Raw genomic sequence first — 10,286 nt, forward strand, 5'->3', positions numbered from 1 at the left:
GAGAGAGAGACAGAGAGAAAGGTCTTCCTTTTGCCGTTGGTTCACCCCTCAGTGGTTGCTGCAGCCAGCGCGTTGCGGCCGGTGCAACCCGCTGATCCGAAGCCAGGAGCCAGGTGCTTTTCCTGGTCTCCCATGGGGTGCAGGGCCCAAGCACCTGGGCCATGCTCCACTGCACTCCCTGGCCACAACAGAGAGCTGGACTGGAAAAGGGGCAACCGGGACAGAATCCAGCGCCCCGACCGGGACTAGAACCCGGTGTGCCAGCACCGCAGGCGGAGGATTAGCTTATTGAGCCGCAGCGCTGGCCTCTACTAGCTCTTCTTTACTTTCTTTCTTTCTTTCTTTCTTTCTTTCTTTCTTTCTTTCTTTCTTTCTTTCTTTCTTTCTTTCTCTTTTTTTTCTTTCTTTCTGTCTTTCTTTCTTTCTGTCTTTCTTTCTGTCTGTCTGTCTGTCTTTCTGTCTTTCTTCCTTCCTCCCTCCCTCCCTCTTTCTTTCTTTCTTTCTTTCTTTCTTTCTTTCTTTCTTTCTTTCTTTCTTTCTTTCTTTCTTTCTTTCTTTCTTTCTTTCTTTCTTTCTTTCTTTCTTTCTTTCTTTCTTTCTTTCTTTCTTTCTTTCTTTCTTTCTTTCTTTCTTTCTTTCTTTCTTTCTTTCTTTCTTTCTTTCTTTCTTTCTTTCTTTCTTTCTTTCTTTCTTTCTTTCTTTCTTTCTTTCTTTCTTTCTTTCTTTCTTTCTTTCTTTCTTTCTTTCTTTCTTTCTTTCTTTCTTTCTTTCTTTCTTTCTTTCTTTCTTTCTTTCTTTCTTTCTTTCTTTCTTTCTTTCTTTCTTTCTTTCTTTCTTTCTTTCTTTCTTCTCAGAGAGAGGGAGAGAGCTCCCAGTTGCTGGTTCACTCCCCAGATGCCTGTAACGTGCTCTCCCTCCCCCCCCATCACCACTGCTTCCCAGGATCCACATTAGCAGGAAGTTGGGTTCAGGAGCTGGAGCCAAGAACTGACCCTAGGAACTCTGGTGTGGGAAGCAGGTATTCTAAGGCCAATTTTTATTAGCATGTTTATTTCAGCAGCAGTAATACTATGATGCCAGGTCCTGCTTTAAACATTATATATTATTTAATCCCCACAAGGTACTAGTTAGAGTCCCATTTTACAGCCAGGAAAACTGAGGTTACATAGTGGACAAGTAGTACAGCCAGTCTGTGCCATGACCTAACCATGCTGATTTCCTGAGAGTAGCCTTGCACAGGAGGTTTTTTGTACATTTTGTGCGAGCGCTGTGCTCTGAGCGTTCCCGTAGGAGAAATTCCAAGTAGGGAACTTCCTTTCAAGTATGGCATGTTATCTCATTTTCCTGAGAGGGCAGGACAGGTTCAGTGCAGGTAAGTGGCACACCCTGGCTTACAAGGCAGAGAAGAAACAGAACTACCACTTCTCACGGAGCTGCTGATCCAAGCTCTGTGCCCGGCTAGCTTTTTCTCCTCCTGTAATGTTACCTTAAAAATTATTTATTCATTTAAAAGGTATAAATAGAGAGAGAGAAGGGGAGGGGAGAGAGAGAGAGAGAGAGAGGGAGATTGCTCTCCGTCTGCTGGTTCACTCCCCGAGTGGCTGCTTTGGCCAAGATTGAGCCAGGCCAAAGCCAGGAGCCAGGAGCTTCTTCCAGCTCTCCCACGTGGGTGCAGGATCCAAGGACTTGTTCCATCCTCTGCCGCTTTCCCAGGCACATTAGCAGGGAGCTAGATCGGAAGTGGAGCAGCCGGGACTCCAACCGGTGCCCATATGGGATTCCAGCAACACAGGTGGTGGCTTAACCTACAGTGCCACAGTTCTGCCCACCCCCACATCATTTCTATTTTTAAAATTATTATTCTTGGCTCCAGGCTCCTGGCTTTTGGTTAGTCCAGCCCTGGCCATTGCAGCCATTTGGAGAGTGAGCCAGAGGATGGAGGATCTCTCTCTCTCTCTCTCTCTCTGTAACTCTGCCTTTCAAGTAAATAACTCTTAAAAATGCCTGCATCTCATATCAGAGTAACTGTATTCAATTCCCAGCTCCGGCTCCTGACTCCAGCTTCCTGCTAATGCAGACCCTATGAAGTAGCGATAATGGCTCAAGTAATTGCGTCCCTGACATCCACATGGGAGACCCAGGTTGAGTTCCCCTTCTACATCACAGCGCCAACACCAACATGCAGGCATCTTAACTGCTAGACTGAACACCCACTCCTGAATTCATCATTTCTAATTCCCCTCCCTGTAGATGCCCCAACACACCTCCTTCTCCTCCCGTGTTCCCCACCTTAGGGAGTGGCTCCTCCATCTCTCAGTCACCACCTCCAAAAGACCCCTAGAATTCCACCTCACCTCCAAACCCACACCTGGTCCCAACCATCACCTGCTGCCTCTGTTAGGCCAGGGCCTCCTATTTGGTCTCCCTACATCCTGGCCTGCTGCCTTCCAGTGGACTGTGCCTGTGGGAGAAAACTGTAATTCCACGTCACGGTCTGGGCAGCCCTCGCCTGCCCTGACATTGCCATCTCCTCTCGTCTGGCTTGCTTTCTGGCACTCTGCTCTCTGACCGCACAGGCCTTCTCGAAGTTCCTCCAACACCTGTATTCAGGACCCTCGCCCACACCGATCCCCGCCACCCCCGCCTGGCGCGCTCTTCCTCCAGATCTGCTACCCCCTTCCCCTCGCCCAGCTCTCAGCTCCTCAGCCAGGTCCTGCCGTTCTCAGTGTCTCTCCCCAGACGCTTCCTCTCTCCCATTTCCCCGTTGACCCATTCCTGTCTGAATCCCTCCCTCCCCTGCCATACAGTCCCCAGGAGAGGAGAGCAGAGCAGAGCAGAGTGAGGTCCGTATTATTCACAGAAGGGTTCCCAGCTCCTACCACCTTGCCTTGCACATAGACAGCACTCCTTGCAGGCTCCTGGCTTCAGCCTGACCCAGCCCTAGCGGCTGTGGGAGGTAAACCAGTGAATGGAAAACCTCCGTCTCTGCTTTTTTTCCCCTCTCACTCTCACTCTGCCTGTCAAATAAAATGAAAATAAATAAATCAAAAAATTTGTTAGTGGCAGCCTACACTTGCGCATCCACCTCCCAACCCCCACAGCTCACCCCACCCTTCTGCTGCCACATTGTTGGCAGCCATTAACAGATGGGGAGTGAATCAGAAAAGGAGGCAGAGAGAGAGAGAAAAGGAGGAAGTGCTGCCAGCTGCTGCACCAAAAAAAAAAAAAAAAAAAAAAAAAAAAAAGGCAGGAATCTAGATAAAGTCCAGTGAATCACTCCCCCCACCCAGCCCCGCCCCACCAGGCCCCACTGCACCCAAAGCGGAAGGCTGACTTCCTGGAGGCAGAGAGGACAAGATCCAAGCCCCGCTGGCTCTGTGGCCTCAAACCAGGCCCTGCTCCTGCCTCGGTTTCCTTGTCTGTAACACGGAGATGGTAATAGATGGCTGTGAGGAGTTGGTGGGGTCATCCACCTGCAGGAAAAGACTTGCAGTAACGTAGGGAACACGGGAAGCAATCAGGAAGTGCCAGCTGGGGGCGGGGCGGCCAGGGTGGGCAGCTAGTTAGCCTAGCGGTTCAAACACCTGCATCCCACATCCGGGGTCAGATCTCTACTGAGGTCCCTGAGTCCAGCTTCCTGTTAATGCGCACCCCGGATTGAGGTCCTAGCTCCCAGCTGTTTGCCAACTATTGGGGAGCAAACTAGGGATAGGAGGTTCCTTTCTCTCTCTTTTAAATAAATAAATAATTTTTAAAATACCTCTGGCTGGCATTTGCCTCCCAACTACCTTACAGAACTCAGATCCCAGTCAGTGCTACCTCCACTGGCTAAGGTTAAGGCCCACTCTGGGCCTCAGTGTTCCCATCTGTGAAAGGGGGCTCCTACAGTTAGGAGCGCTTGCCGTATACTAGGTACTGTGTGGCCACTTGGAATACACAGCTTTGCTCATGAGAATATAAGCTCCCTGAACCTGTGACTACCTCCCAGTGCCAGGGACATCAGAGACACACCCAAAATCTTGTTCTTTACCAGCTTCTCTTTTCCATTTTTGTTTTACTTTATTTAATTCACCTTAAAATATATGTAAGAGAGGCTGGCACTATGGCATAGTGGGTTACAGCGGAGGCCTGCAGTGCCAGAATCCCATCAGGGCACTGGTTCTAGACTCAGCTGCTCCACTTCTGATCCAGCTCCCTGCTAATGTGCCTGGGAAAGCAGCGGAAGATGGTCCACATGCTTGGGCCCCTGCACCCACATGAGAGACCTGGAAGAAGCTCCTGACTCCTGGCTTTGTCCTGGCCCAGCCCTGGCTGTTGCAGCCATTTTGGGAGTGAACTAGGGGATGGAAGATCTCTCTGTGTGTCCCTCCCTCTCTCTCTCTCTGTAACTCTGCCTTTCGAATAAATAAATAAATCTTTTTTAAAAATGTAAAATTTAGCATTTTAGGGGCTGGTGTTGTGGCACAGCGGGTTAAGTTGCTGCTTGTGACAGCGTCCCATATTGAAGTGCCAGTTCCAGTCTTGGCTGCTGTGATCTGCAGGCTCCCTGCTGATGCACCGGGAGCAGCAGGGGATCCCTGTGGGAGGCCAGGCTGGCGTTCCTGATTCCTTGCCTTGACTCGCCCAGACCTGGCCGTTGTGGCCATTTAGGGAATAAGCCAGTGGATGGAAGATCTCTGTCTTTTAGATAAATAAATGAATCCTATTTAAAATGTTAATCATTTTTTCCAGTGGCAATTAAATATTTTATTTATTTGTGAGGCAAAGTTACAGATAGAGAGGGGGAGAGACAAGAGAAAGGTCTTCTGTCCAGTGGTTTACTTCCCAAATGGCCACAGTGGCTAAAGCTGGGCCAATCGGAAGGCTAAGAGTCAGGAACTTCCTCCTGGTCTCCCACATGCGGGGGCCCAAGCACTTAGGCCATCTTTTACTGCTTTCACAGCCCATAGCAGCCATTTGGGGAGTGAACCAGCAGATGGAAGACCTTTCTCTCTCTCTGCCTCTGCCTCTCTGTAACTGCCTTTCAAATAAATAAAACAAATCTTTTTCAAAAAGTGACATTATATAATATTTGTCCTTTTGATTCTGGCTTATTTCACTTAGCATAATGGCTTCAAGGTCCATTCATGATTTAGCATGTAGTAGTACTTCATTTCTTTTTATGACTAAATATTCCCATTGCATGGATATCTGTTTATTTTGTTCATCTCTCTCGTTTTTAAAAAATATTTATTTTATTTATTTGAAAGACAGAATTACAGAGAAGCAGAGTCAGAGAGAGACAGAGGTCTTCCATCTGCTGGTTCACTCCCCAGTTGGCTGCAATGGCCAGAGCTGCACTGATCCGATGCCAGGAACCAGGAGATTTTTCCAGGTCTCCCATGCGAGTACAGGGGCCCAAGGACTTGGGCCACCTTCTGCTTTCCCAGGCCATAGCAAAGAGCAGGATCGGAAGTGGAGCAGCCAGGACTCGAACTGGCAGCCATATAGGCACTGTAGGCCGTAGCTTTACCACGCTATGCCACAGAGCTGGCCCTTCATTTATCTCTTGATGGACATTTGAGTTGTCTCTGCCTTTTGGCTAATATAAATAACGCTGCTGTGACCACAGATGTGTAAGCATCTCTTCAAGTCTTTGCTTTTAATTCTTTGGGCTATACCTCCAGAGAAAGAGTTGCTGGATCATATGAAAATTTTGTGCTTAATTTTTAAAAAGTTATGATTAATGGGGCCGGCACCATGGCGCAGTAAGTTAATCCTCTGCCTGCGGCACCGGCATCTCTTATGGGCACCGGTTCCTGGCCTGGCTGCTCCACTTTTGATCCAGCTCTCTGCTACGGCTTGGGAAAGCAGTGGAAGATGACCCAAGTCCTTGGGCCCCTGCACCCACGTGGGAGACCCAGAAGCAGCTCCTGGATCCTGGCTTCGGATCAGCACAGCTCAGGCCATTGCGGCCATTTGGGGGAGTGAACCAATGGAAGAAAGACCTTTCTTTCTGTCTCTTCCTCTCACTGTCTGTAACTCTACCTCTCAAATACATAAAATCTTAAAGAAAATTAAGGCTGCAAATTCTTGTTTTTTAAAAAAGTTATGATTTATTTGAAAGGCAGGGCAACAGAAATAAAGAGGGATTTTTTATCCAGTGGTCCACTCCCCAAGTGCCCATGACAGCCAAGGTCGGGCCAAGGTTGAAGCCAGGAGCTGGGAGCTTCATCCTTGTGTTCCATGTAGGTGACAGGAACCCAAGTACCTGAGCCATCAGTACTGCCTCCCAAGATGCCTTAACAGTAAGCTGGATGGGAACCAGAGCCTGGCGATGCTCAACCATCACACCAAATACCTGCTCCCTCACACACACACAATTTTTTTTAACTTTTAAACTTTCCTTGATGCACTGTGTATTAATAGTTTAACGATCAAAATGTACAAACAGTTGACTGATGCCAAGTGTAAATAACTTCAGACTTTCTAATAAAAAACCACAGGGCACTTACAACCCAGGATCCTTTCACTTTGCAAGTTCCCTCACGCTGCAGTTATGCCGCTCTGTCCCTAGCACACCTACAACCGCACCCAACATATAAAGCCTTTCATTTTCAGTTACAAAAACGGGCGCCAGGACCAACGATCACCAGCTGCCTCAGTACCAAAAAATTATGCTTCCGAAATCTCTTGATGTCGATTCCGCACGAAGAGCAAACAGAGCCGCCCTACGTGTGCCACTCACGACAGAAGCCCTTTTTACCGCAACGTATTCCGAAGCAGAGTGGCAGTGTCAGCGAATACATCTTTTGGTAAAGGTGAGAAAACGAAGGCTAACCAATTTCTTACTCCTAAGGTTGAGAAGACAATTTCAGAGCCATCCGGAGGAAAATATTCTAAGGAAAATCTCTGACGATTTTTTATTTGGAAGTAAAGGCAAAGACGTGATGCATATGCAAATATCGCAGTGCTCCCTGGGAAGGCTCCCGTGGGTGCTGAGGGCGCGGCGGGGAAGAGCGGCTGTGGGTCGCGGGTGTGCACTGACGTCGCCCGATCCGTGAGCCAGGCGTGTCTCGGCGCTGGAAGAGCGGCTCTAGCGTCTAACCTCTCAAAATGGAAAGGGCTGCGACTGGTGCCACTCCTACCCGGGCAGCGCGCGGCGGCGCGGGGGCGAGTGCGGAGGGGCCCCGGGCGCCCCGAGTCGCTGCGTGGCAGCCGCGGGCGGGCGGGGAGGCGCGGCGTGTTCCCCTGCGGTCCGCCGAGGAGACGTCAGCAAGCAGGCAGTGCTGCCCGTTTTAGAATAAGGTACGGCATGATGCCCCAAATGTGAAGACTGAAGCCTTGAACGACTGCAGTGGATCTTAGCAGCGTAGGTGTTGACACCGTGGATGTCACAGGAGCACGCGGGAGGGCACGCACAGCCCGGTGCTGCGGTCGTCTGCGGGTTCGCATTCTGTCTGGAAGAACACGCGTCAGTGATAACCCCCGGGACGGAGGGCGGGATCCGGACGGGGGCAGTGACACACAGCACTTTAAATCTCTCTCTAATGTTCTGATTTTTTTTACAAACGATAAATAATTGCCACGCAATTTACATAAATTTATACATTTTGAATACAATCTATGTGTTCAGTATTTTCTCCAGATGCCATTTTTAAAAAAAGTTTGGATGAGGTGAAACTTCACAGAGGCAGAGAATTTAACTGTAACCAAAATATTATTTCTATCGCCCCAATAAGTTCCTTTGCACCTTTCTTGGTCTTAGTCCCTAGTAACTTGTGCTGTTCTCTGACCCTTGCCAGATGGTATAAAAATGGAATCATTCACATTTACTTCATTTTTAATGTAAAAGATAAAATAATTATAAAGAAATTGAAATAGTGCTGAAATTATAGGAAATATGAAATACTTAACTCAAATTACTAACAGTTTAGTGTTTATTTTGCCAGACTGTTTCTGTGTACACATACATTGTGTACATAACCATTTTCTTAAAAGATTTATGTATTTATTTGAAAGTTACACAGAACGAGAGGCAGAGAGAGAGAGAGAGAGAGAGAGATGTCTTCCATCCACTGGTTCACTCCCCAGTTGACCGCAATGGTCGGAGCTGCACCGATCTGAAGCCAGGAGTCAGGAGCTTCTTGCAGGTCTCCCACGCAGGTGCAGGGGCCCAAGGACCTGGGCCATCTTCTACTGCTTTCCCAGGCCATAGCAGAGAGCTGGATAGGAAGTAGAGCAGCCGGGACTTGAACTGGTACCCATATGGGATGCCAGCACTGCAGGCCAGGGTGTTAACCCACTGCTCCACAGCGCCGGCTCCTGTAGTGTTATCTCTTAAAAAAATATGAGGCTGGCACTGTGGCATAGTAGGCTAAGCCTCCACCTGCGGTGCCAATATCCCATACGGCTCCAGTTCTTGTCCTGGCTGCTCTTCGTCCGATCCAGTCCCTGCTGTGGCCTGGGAGAGCAGTGAATGATGCTTCAAGTACTTGGGCCCCTGCATCCATGTGGGAGACCCAGAAGCAGCTCCTAGATCCTGGCTTCCAATCAGCTCAGCTCTGGCTGTTGCAGCCATCTGGGGAGTGAACCAGTGGATGGAAGACCTTTCTCCCTGTCTGAACCTCTGTCTGTAACTCTACCTCTCAAATAAATAAATCAAATCTAAACAAACAAAAACAGTTTCATTCCTGTTAATCCTTCCAGTGCCTTCCTATTGCATAATGGATAAAAGTCCAGCCTTCGCCATTACTTACAGGGTCTGGTCTGAAACAAAACTGTTCACTCTCCACTGCATTGTCTCTTCCCACCACCTGTTCAGCCTCAGTCACCTTAGCCATATTGGTCCTGGAATGAGTTTTTTTCTCACTAAGGGCTTTGGCTCAGAGTACTCTGTGGCCCAGCTAGATGTCTGGCTTTTTCCTGTATTCTCTCCTCTTATCTTTTGCTCTGTTTCACCCTGGATTGTAAACTCACAAGGATATTGTCTTTCTTACCCACCAGTACAAACAGCAAAAGTCGTGGCACACAGATTCAACAAATTTAAGATTTCATTTGAAAAGCAGAGTTAGAGAAGGAGAGAGAGGGATCTTTCATCCGCTGCTTCACCCCCACATGGCTGCAGCAGCGGGGCTGGGCCAGGCCAAAGCCAGGAGCCTGGAACTCCATCTGGCATTTGGCTCTCCCATGCGGGTGCAGGGCCCCAAGGAGAGCAGCATCTTTTGCTGCTTTCTCAGGCACACTAGTAGGGATCTGGATTATTAGTGGAGCAGCTGGGACTAGAACCAGCGCCACGGGCGGCTTAACCTGTTGAGCCACGTCAGCCTCATTTGCTGAATGAACATACATTCAAACTGGGCCTTGAAAAGATGTACAGTTCAACAACAAAAACTGATATGCCAGACCCTAAAAAGAATGAATATAGCAGACAGGGAAACAACGCGAGGCAGACAGCCGAAAGCCTAATGTGACGAAGCTCTTACTGTAAACCCAGCGGCAGTGTAGTGGGATGAGGGTGGGAGACAGGAAGACAAAGAGGGCAGGTTGCTGCACCGGTCTTGGCAGCCCTTCCTGCCACAGCCCTGTGTGTGTGTGTATGCACGCGCACGCACGCGTCTTACTCTGAACCCACGGATGCCGGAACCAGGTCTTGCTTACAAACTTACAACTAGCAAAAATACAGCAGTTCTCATAAAGTATTTGGCAGAGGAAAGAACTGAAGGCATCCAAGCTTGAGGGAGTTCTGAGTTCAAGTTAAGGCTCTGACCTTATCAGCCAGACCCCGGCTTAATCTCTCACGGGCTCCCTCTAGATAATTAAATGACATATGGGAGGTAGGGGCTTAGCACTGTTTGCTAGCGGAAAATAAGCGCTTCACTGCAAATTCACAGGCAGAACCGGTCTGTCGTCTCCAGGTTACTGTGTTGCCAACTCCTCGGCAAGAGTCCAAAAAAATACACACAGCATGCTGCAGTCCCAGGTGACACCCCCGTCCTGATGCCACGACAAAGGCATTAACCAAAAATGGCGACCTCACAGCCATCCAAGGGCATCAGTTATCGATGATGCTACCGGGTGATACAAACAGTGTCTGGAAGCAACACCTAGGGCAGGGTTCGAAACGCCAGGGCAGAAGACACAGCGTTCGCCCACGCTGCCTGACAACCGCACGCGGGAAAAACGGCGGCCACCGGAGCTGAGCTCCAGCCCTGCACCGCGACCGCATGTCGGAGGACGGTGTGCGCCTGCGCAAGCCAGGCGCGCGCCCGCCGGCCGGAAGAGCCGCGCGTTTCCGGGTTGGAGGC

General features: G+C 49.2%; 1 non-coding gene across 1 annotated transcript; it reads right to left on the bottom strand.

The window, feature by feature from the left end:
* Positions 1-6,608: 6,608 nt before the first annotated feature.
* On the bottom strand, positions 6,609-6,743 carry LOC127493859 (U11 spliceosomal RNA). Its single transcript, XR_007924397.2, has one exon. It is a non-coding gene; the product is annotated as a U11 spliceosomal RNA (small nuclear RNA).
* Between the last annotated feature and the right edge of the window lie 3,543 nt (positions 6,744-10,286).

The sequence above is a fragment of the Oryctolagus cuniculus genome, chromosome 7 (assembly GCF_051225735.1).
Source record: "Oryctolagus cuniculus isolate XC-2025 breed Fujian yellow rabbit chromosome 7, ASM5122573v1, whole genome shotgun sequence".
Classification (NCBI taxonomy): Eukaryota; Metazoa; Chordata; class Mammalia; order Lagomorpha; family Leporidae; genus Oryctolagus; species Oryctolagus cuniculus.